This window comes from Pinus tabuliformis, chromosome 9 (assembly GCF_031772625.1).
Source record: "Pinus tabuliformis cultivar Carrire ecotype Pingquan chromosome 9, CPIR1, whole genome shotgun sequence".
Lineage (NCBI taxonomy): Eukaryota > Viridiplantae > Streptophyta > Pinopsida > Pinales > Pinaceae > Pinus > Pinus tabuliformis.
This window is the reverse complement of record NC_142307.1, coordinates 1,607,685,944-1,607,692,096: the sequence shown is the minus strand read 5'-3', so window position 1 is coordinate 1,607,692,096 and position 6,153 is coordinate 1,607,685,944.

Genomic DNA, 6,153 nt, shown 5'->3' with positions numbered 1-6,153 from the left:
ACCCCTTTATATCTTTTCATTAACTTTGAGCTCGCATTTTTATACCTGCCAATATAAAAACCCTTTAACCCCTATTATATGCTCAGTATATTATGCCATGTTTTCATCAATATATATCTCCCAATATGAATGCATGTGATATGGTATTTCACCCCAGTGAAGTCCCCTATAATCAACTGATATAGCTTGTAGATAACTATGGTCAACATGGTCAACCATCATCAACCATAGTTGACTCTATTCACGATGGTTGACAATATTCAGCCATGGTAAACCATCAACTTTAGTTAGTCATCATTAACAATGATCAACGATGATCAACCATGACCAACTATGGTTGACCATAGTCAACATTGGATAACGATAGTCAACCCATGCTCAACATGGAAAACCATTGGTCAACTATGGTTAGAATGGTCAAACATGCTCAACCTCTATCAACAATGGTCAACATTAATGTAACTTTGTTAAATTGATGTAACATTATTATGTTGTCACATTAATGGTTGACCATGGTCAACCTCGTCAACCATGATCAAACTCATCAACGCTCTTCAACTATTGTCAACCATGGTTAACAAATCAACCCCATGCACGTTAGTTGCTAATTAGCACAACCACATTAATAAATGTGGTTGATATACACTAATTGCCGTTACTTTCCACCATTTATACACCAATCGACATATGTCAACCACGTTTACTAATGTGGTTGTGCTAGTGTATAACATAATTAATACTCTTACTCTATATTGTCATTCACCATGAGTTACAAAATCATTAATGAAAATTTATAGTCTTTGAACCTCACATTCTTTCTATATAATATCATTAAGTACAAATTGCAAAGTAAATGTTATTGAATGAACAATTTTTTTATATAATAGTTAAAGTATTATTTTTTAGTTTTCATATAAATTACTATAGGTTAATATGGTAATACATGGTAAACCTAGGTCACCATGGTAAATCATGGTCAATCATAGTCATTCATTATCAATATAGACAAACCATAATATATTATAGAAAACTATGGTCAACCATGGTCAAATTAATCAAACCATGTTCACCCATGGTGAACTTGGTCAAGCCATGTTTGTCCATGGTTAAACTATGCTCACCCATAGTGAATGTTTAATTTTTTTATATAATAGTAATATTAATATGGTTTAAAACACATTGGTTTACTAATGTGGTTGAGTATGTCCAATTATGTTTGAGAGTCAATACTCTTCAACTTTGGTCAACTATAATTGCCTATTATTATTATTGATTAATATTAATAGTCAAACATAGTCAACCACATTTGTCAAAATAGTCAAACAAATTCAATCTTTATATTTAATGTATGAATAGTTGACCATGATCAAACTTCATCAACCTTGTTCACTCATACTCGTCCTGAGTCAACATAACTAACCATATTCAATTATAGTCAACCATGGTTGACCAAAGTCAAACATTGTCAACCTTAGTTAGTTAAGGTCATCCTTGGTCGACCATAATCAAGATTTTAAAATATTTAATAATAACAATATTCAATATTAATAATGTTGACAGTAGGCTAGATAAAATCAACTTAGTAACATCCCCCCTCTCATTAATGGGGAGGTGTGGCTGGACAGGAACAAGGCCATATTCTGAGACCAAATACTGGTCCTTGAAAAGGTGGTAGTTCAAGTGAGGGCCATTTATTCCCTTCTACCATCATCAAAATATTTCTAAGCTCCCTTGAATATAGTTGCAAAAGAAATTGACGAATTCTTCAGATCTAGGGTTCGAAACTGGAAAAGAACAGGGTCAGAGTGGCAGAGCTATTCAGAAGAGGACAGATCCTGACCCGACAGATGGAAAATGAGGGGTCCATAGGGACCCCATCGTATAAGCATGTAATGATGCACAGACAGACAACACAGGAAGGTGTGCAAATAGCTGGATATGAAAGCTCACAGAAAGAGGATGGAACCAACAAGGGAAGGAAGAGATATGAGGGTAAGGAGGAACATCATAATCAAAAGCTGAAAGGAAAGGAGGACGGTGGCCAAATAGAAAACAGAGGCAGGGTGAAGGCCACGCAAGCACATCCCGACCAGGAAAACAAACAAAGAAAGAAGCAAACAGAAGAAGAAGAAGGGGTCCTAAATAAAGAGAACAAGGAACAAGAAGACAAAGTGGAAGCATGCAATGGCAAAAAGACTCAAGGCCCATGTAAACCTAAGGCGGCAGAAACCCTAAGAGTGGTAATAACAGACCCAGAGATTCAAGCCTACCGGGATCACATGACCGAACATGCAATAATCTGCAAGTTCATGGGACTCTGGCCAACGGAAAGAGCGTTGTGCCAATGGATAAAGCAGCAATGGAAACCCAAAGGTGATGTAAGACTGCACTTAGGAGCCAAAGGTTTTTTCACTGTTGTTTTTCAAATCTAGAGGATAAGGATAGAATATTTGATGGCGGACCTTACTTCTTCGCTTCTGCGGGCCTATACATTCGGCCGTGGAAGCCCAATTTTGTGCCAGAAAAAGAGACCTTCAAGCAAGTGCCAGTCTGGATACGCCTTTTCTCCCTGCCAATAGACTACTGGGGATATGCTGCTCTAAAACAGATAGGTGACAAATTAGGAACCTTCGTCAAAGCTTCAGAAGCTACTCTACAGAGAAGATACACCTCATGTGCCCGAATCTGTGTGGAAATGGATGTGTCAGGAGCATTGCATGAGGGATTGTGGCTGGAATACAGGGATGAGGACTATTTCCAAGCCATAGATTATGAGAAAATCCCATTCCGCTATAGAAAATGTCATGAGCATGGACATTTAATCAGAGAGTGTCCATTAAATAAAGCAGCAGAAAACCTTAACGTAGATAGAGCAGAAAAGAATAGGGAGATCTTTACTCGACCAAGAGCGAGACAAAGAGCAAACAGGAAACGTCCAACCAAAGCAGGAATCACAAGGTAATACTAGTAATGCTTTCGAAGTATTGGAAACTGAGACAGAATCAGAGGACAATAACAAGGAACAAAATACCGCTGAAGCAAACAAAACTACAACAGAGCTTGAAACCAAAACAATGGAGGAAAATCCTCCAAATATCACACTACAGAATCAAGAGACAACAGAAGGGGTAGATGAAGACTCAGAAATGCTCATAAGTGACATCGGAAGTGATGAGATGGAGCTTAATGACATACTAGAAGAAGGAGTTAATCTACCAGACATGGTGGAACACTGGAAAAAGAAGGGGATGGAGCACATACCAGAAGAGGAAGTGAGGAGAATCAATGAGATACTAATAGCAAGATAGAGAGCAGAAATCGAGAGGCAAAGCAAGAACCTGGGCGTAGCAAAAGGAATGGGACACCGAACAAAAGGTCTACTTCAAACCTCCACAAGCTCCAAACAAAGGAAAAAGAGAGGGCGCAGAACAAATAATGAGGCACTGCAGGAATTGGGACAAATGCTCTTAAACTCTGGTAAGATGAAAGCTCTAGAAGCTTTTTCTCTTAACTACTAAATATTGTTTTAAAATGAAAGTTATCTCTTGGAATGCTAGAGGGCTTAATAGCCAATTAAAACAACGACTTTTAAAGAAGAAGGTCCAAAAGGAAAATCCAGACATTATATTTGTGCAAGAAACCAAATGTACAAGTAGCACTATTCATAATGTAAGCAAAAAATTAGGTAAACATATGGAATACATGGAAACCGCCAGCCATGGATGGGAGGGAGGTTTAATTACCCTGTGGGATCCACGAGTTATCAAAATCCTCTCCTCTGAAGCTACTAGATCCTTCATAGCCATAGAAGCTCAGATGATAGGAAATTTGGAAACCTATCTATGTACTAATGTCTACGGGCCTCAGAAGCTAGAAGAGAAGTTTCTTTTTCTGAGAACTCTACTAAATCTGAAGCTAAGATATCCCAGAGCGAAGGCAGTCATAGGAGGAGATTTCAATATGATAACTACACTAATGGAAAAAAAGGAGGGATAAGGAAACTCAACAAAGATTCTGAAGCCTTCTCAGAGTTCATCAATTCTGCTAAACTTGTGGATGTCCACCCCAAGAGTGGAACTTACACTTGGAATAACAGAAGGGGAGGTGAAAGACAAATTGCTTCTCGACTAGACAGATTTCTAATCTCTGAAAGCATTCTGTTGGAGGGAGTTACAGTAGAATCAGATATACTCCCAAGTGGAGGATCAGACCATTGGCCCATTTCTCTGAATGCGGCTATCCAGGGAACTCCAAGAAACAAGCCATTTAGATTTGAGAAATTCTGGCTCACCCATCCGGATTTCATTCAACTTATTGAAAAATGGTGGCATGAACCGGTGGACATCAGAGGCACCAAAATGTACAGATTACAAGGCAAACTGAGATATATCAAAAACAAAATCAAAATATGGAATAAAACAGTTTTTGGGAACATATTCAAAGAAAAAGCCAAATTAGAGGAGCAATTGGAGTAGATACACAAAGGTTGGATCACTGGAGACATTAACCCAGAAACAGCAAACAAAGAAAAAATGTTGATGCAGCAATGGCAGCTTCGTTGCCAGCAAGAGGAGACCCTTTGGAAACAAAAGTCTCGAATTCAGTGGCTCAAGGAAGGGGAACAGAATACAAAATTCTTCCATAGATCAGCAATGGACCACAGGGGAGCGAACAAAATCCTCAATCTCAAAAATGAACAGGGAGCCATTCTTCAGACAAATCAGGAAGTTTCAACCCTGCTTACTTCGCATTTCAGCAGCATAGCTAAAGAGCCAGAGGTGGATAGGACAGAAGCAATTGAGGAACTTATCAAATCCATTCCCAAGACAATCACCAATGAGCAAAACCTAGCACTAACTCGAGAAATTTCTTTGGAAGAGGTGGAAGAAGTGGTGAAGGGCATGCCAAATGATAAAGCTCCTGGGCCTGATCGGTTTACCATCAACTTCTACAAGGCTTTCTGGGACATTGTTAAAACAGAGGTCTGGGAAGTGGTGGAAGACTCTCGGCGTTCTGCCTCAATCCTCAAGTCCCTAAACTCTACTTTCCTCATCCTGACACCAAAAGAAGAGGAGGCCAATACCCCGGAAAAATTTCGGCCTATTGCTTTGTGCAATGTCATATATAAAATTATCTATAAAGTCATAGCTAACAGGATGAAACCTATTCTTCCGGGCCTCATCTCTGAAGAGCAATCGGGATATGTTGAGGGGAGACAAATTCTGGACAACATTTTACTAGCTCAAGAAATGATTCATACACTTCACTCCAGGAAAATTGCAGGTATGATGATGCAACTTGACTTATCAAAGGCTTATGATAAAGTCAACTGGAATTACCTTGAAGCAATTTTAAAGTCTTTCAGTTTTTCCAGTCAATGGATAATGTGGATTCTAGCCCTGATCAAATCTACTAAATTTTCTATTCTGGTAAATGGTGCCCCTGCCGATCAATTTTCTCCCTCACGAGGACTCAGGCAAGGTGACCCATTATCACCCTTCCTTTTTTTCATCCTGATGGAAGGATTAAGTAGACTCATTCGTAGCGCCAAAGAGAAAGGTAGTATCAAAGGATTGCAGCCCCTCCCTTCCATCTCAGCGACCACTCACCAACAATTTGTGGATGACACAATGTTACATGGTACTCCAACAGTCAAAGAAGCCTTGGGCTATAAAAGGATCCTCAATCTTTTCAGCAAAGCTTCAGGTATGGAAGTTAACCTATCTAAATCCACCATATTTTTTTCAATACTCATTTAGCAGTGCAAAAAAATCTCTCTACCATTCTAGGCTTCCGGAGAAGCAACTTGCCCTCTAGGTACCTAGGAGCTCCTCTATCAGATAAACCCTGGCAAAAAATTCATTGGGAGAAGGTCTTAGCCAGCATGGAGAAAAGATGCCAACATTGGACCCACAGGGCCCTCAATTTTGCTGGCAGACTAGTCTTAACCAAAGTAGTCTTGCAAGCCATTCCGCAATACTTGTTATCTATAACTCCTGCTCCCAAAGGAGTCCTGCAGCAAATGAGGGTAATTCAAAGAACTTTCTTATGGTCGGGAAATGCAGAGAAGAAAAAGTGGGCACTAGTGGCATGGAACAAATTATGTAAACCCAAACAACTGGGAGGGTTAAATCTGCTAGACCCCTCCACCAT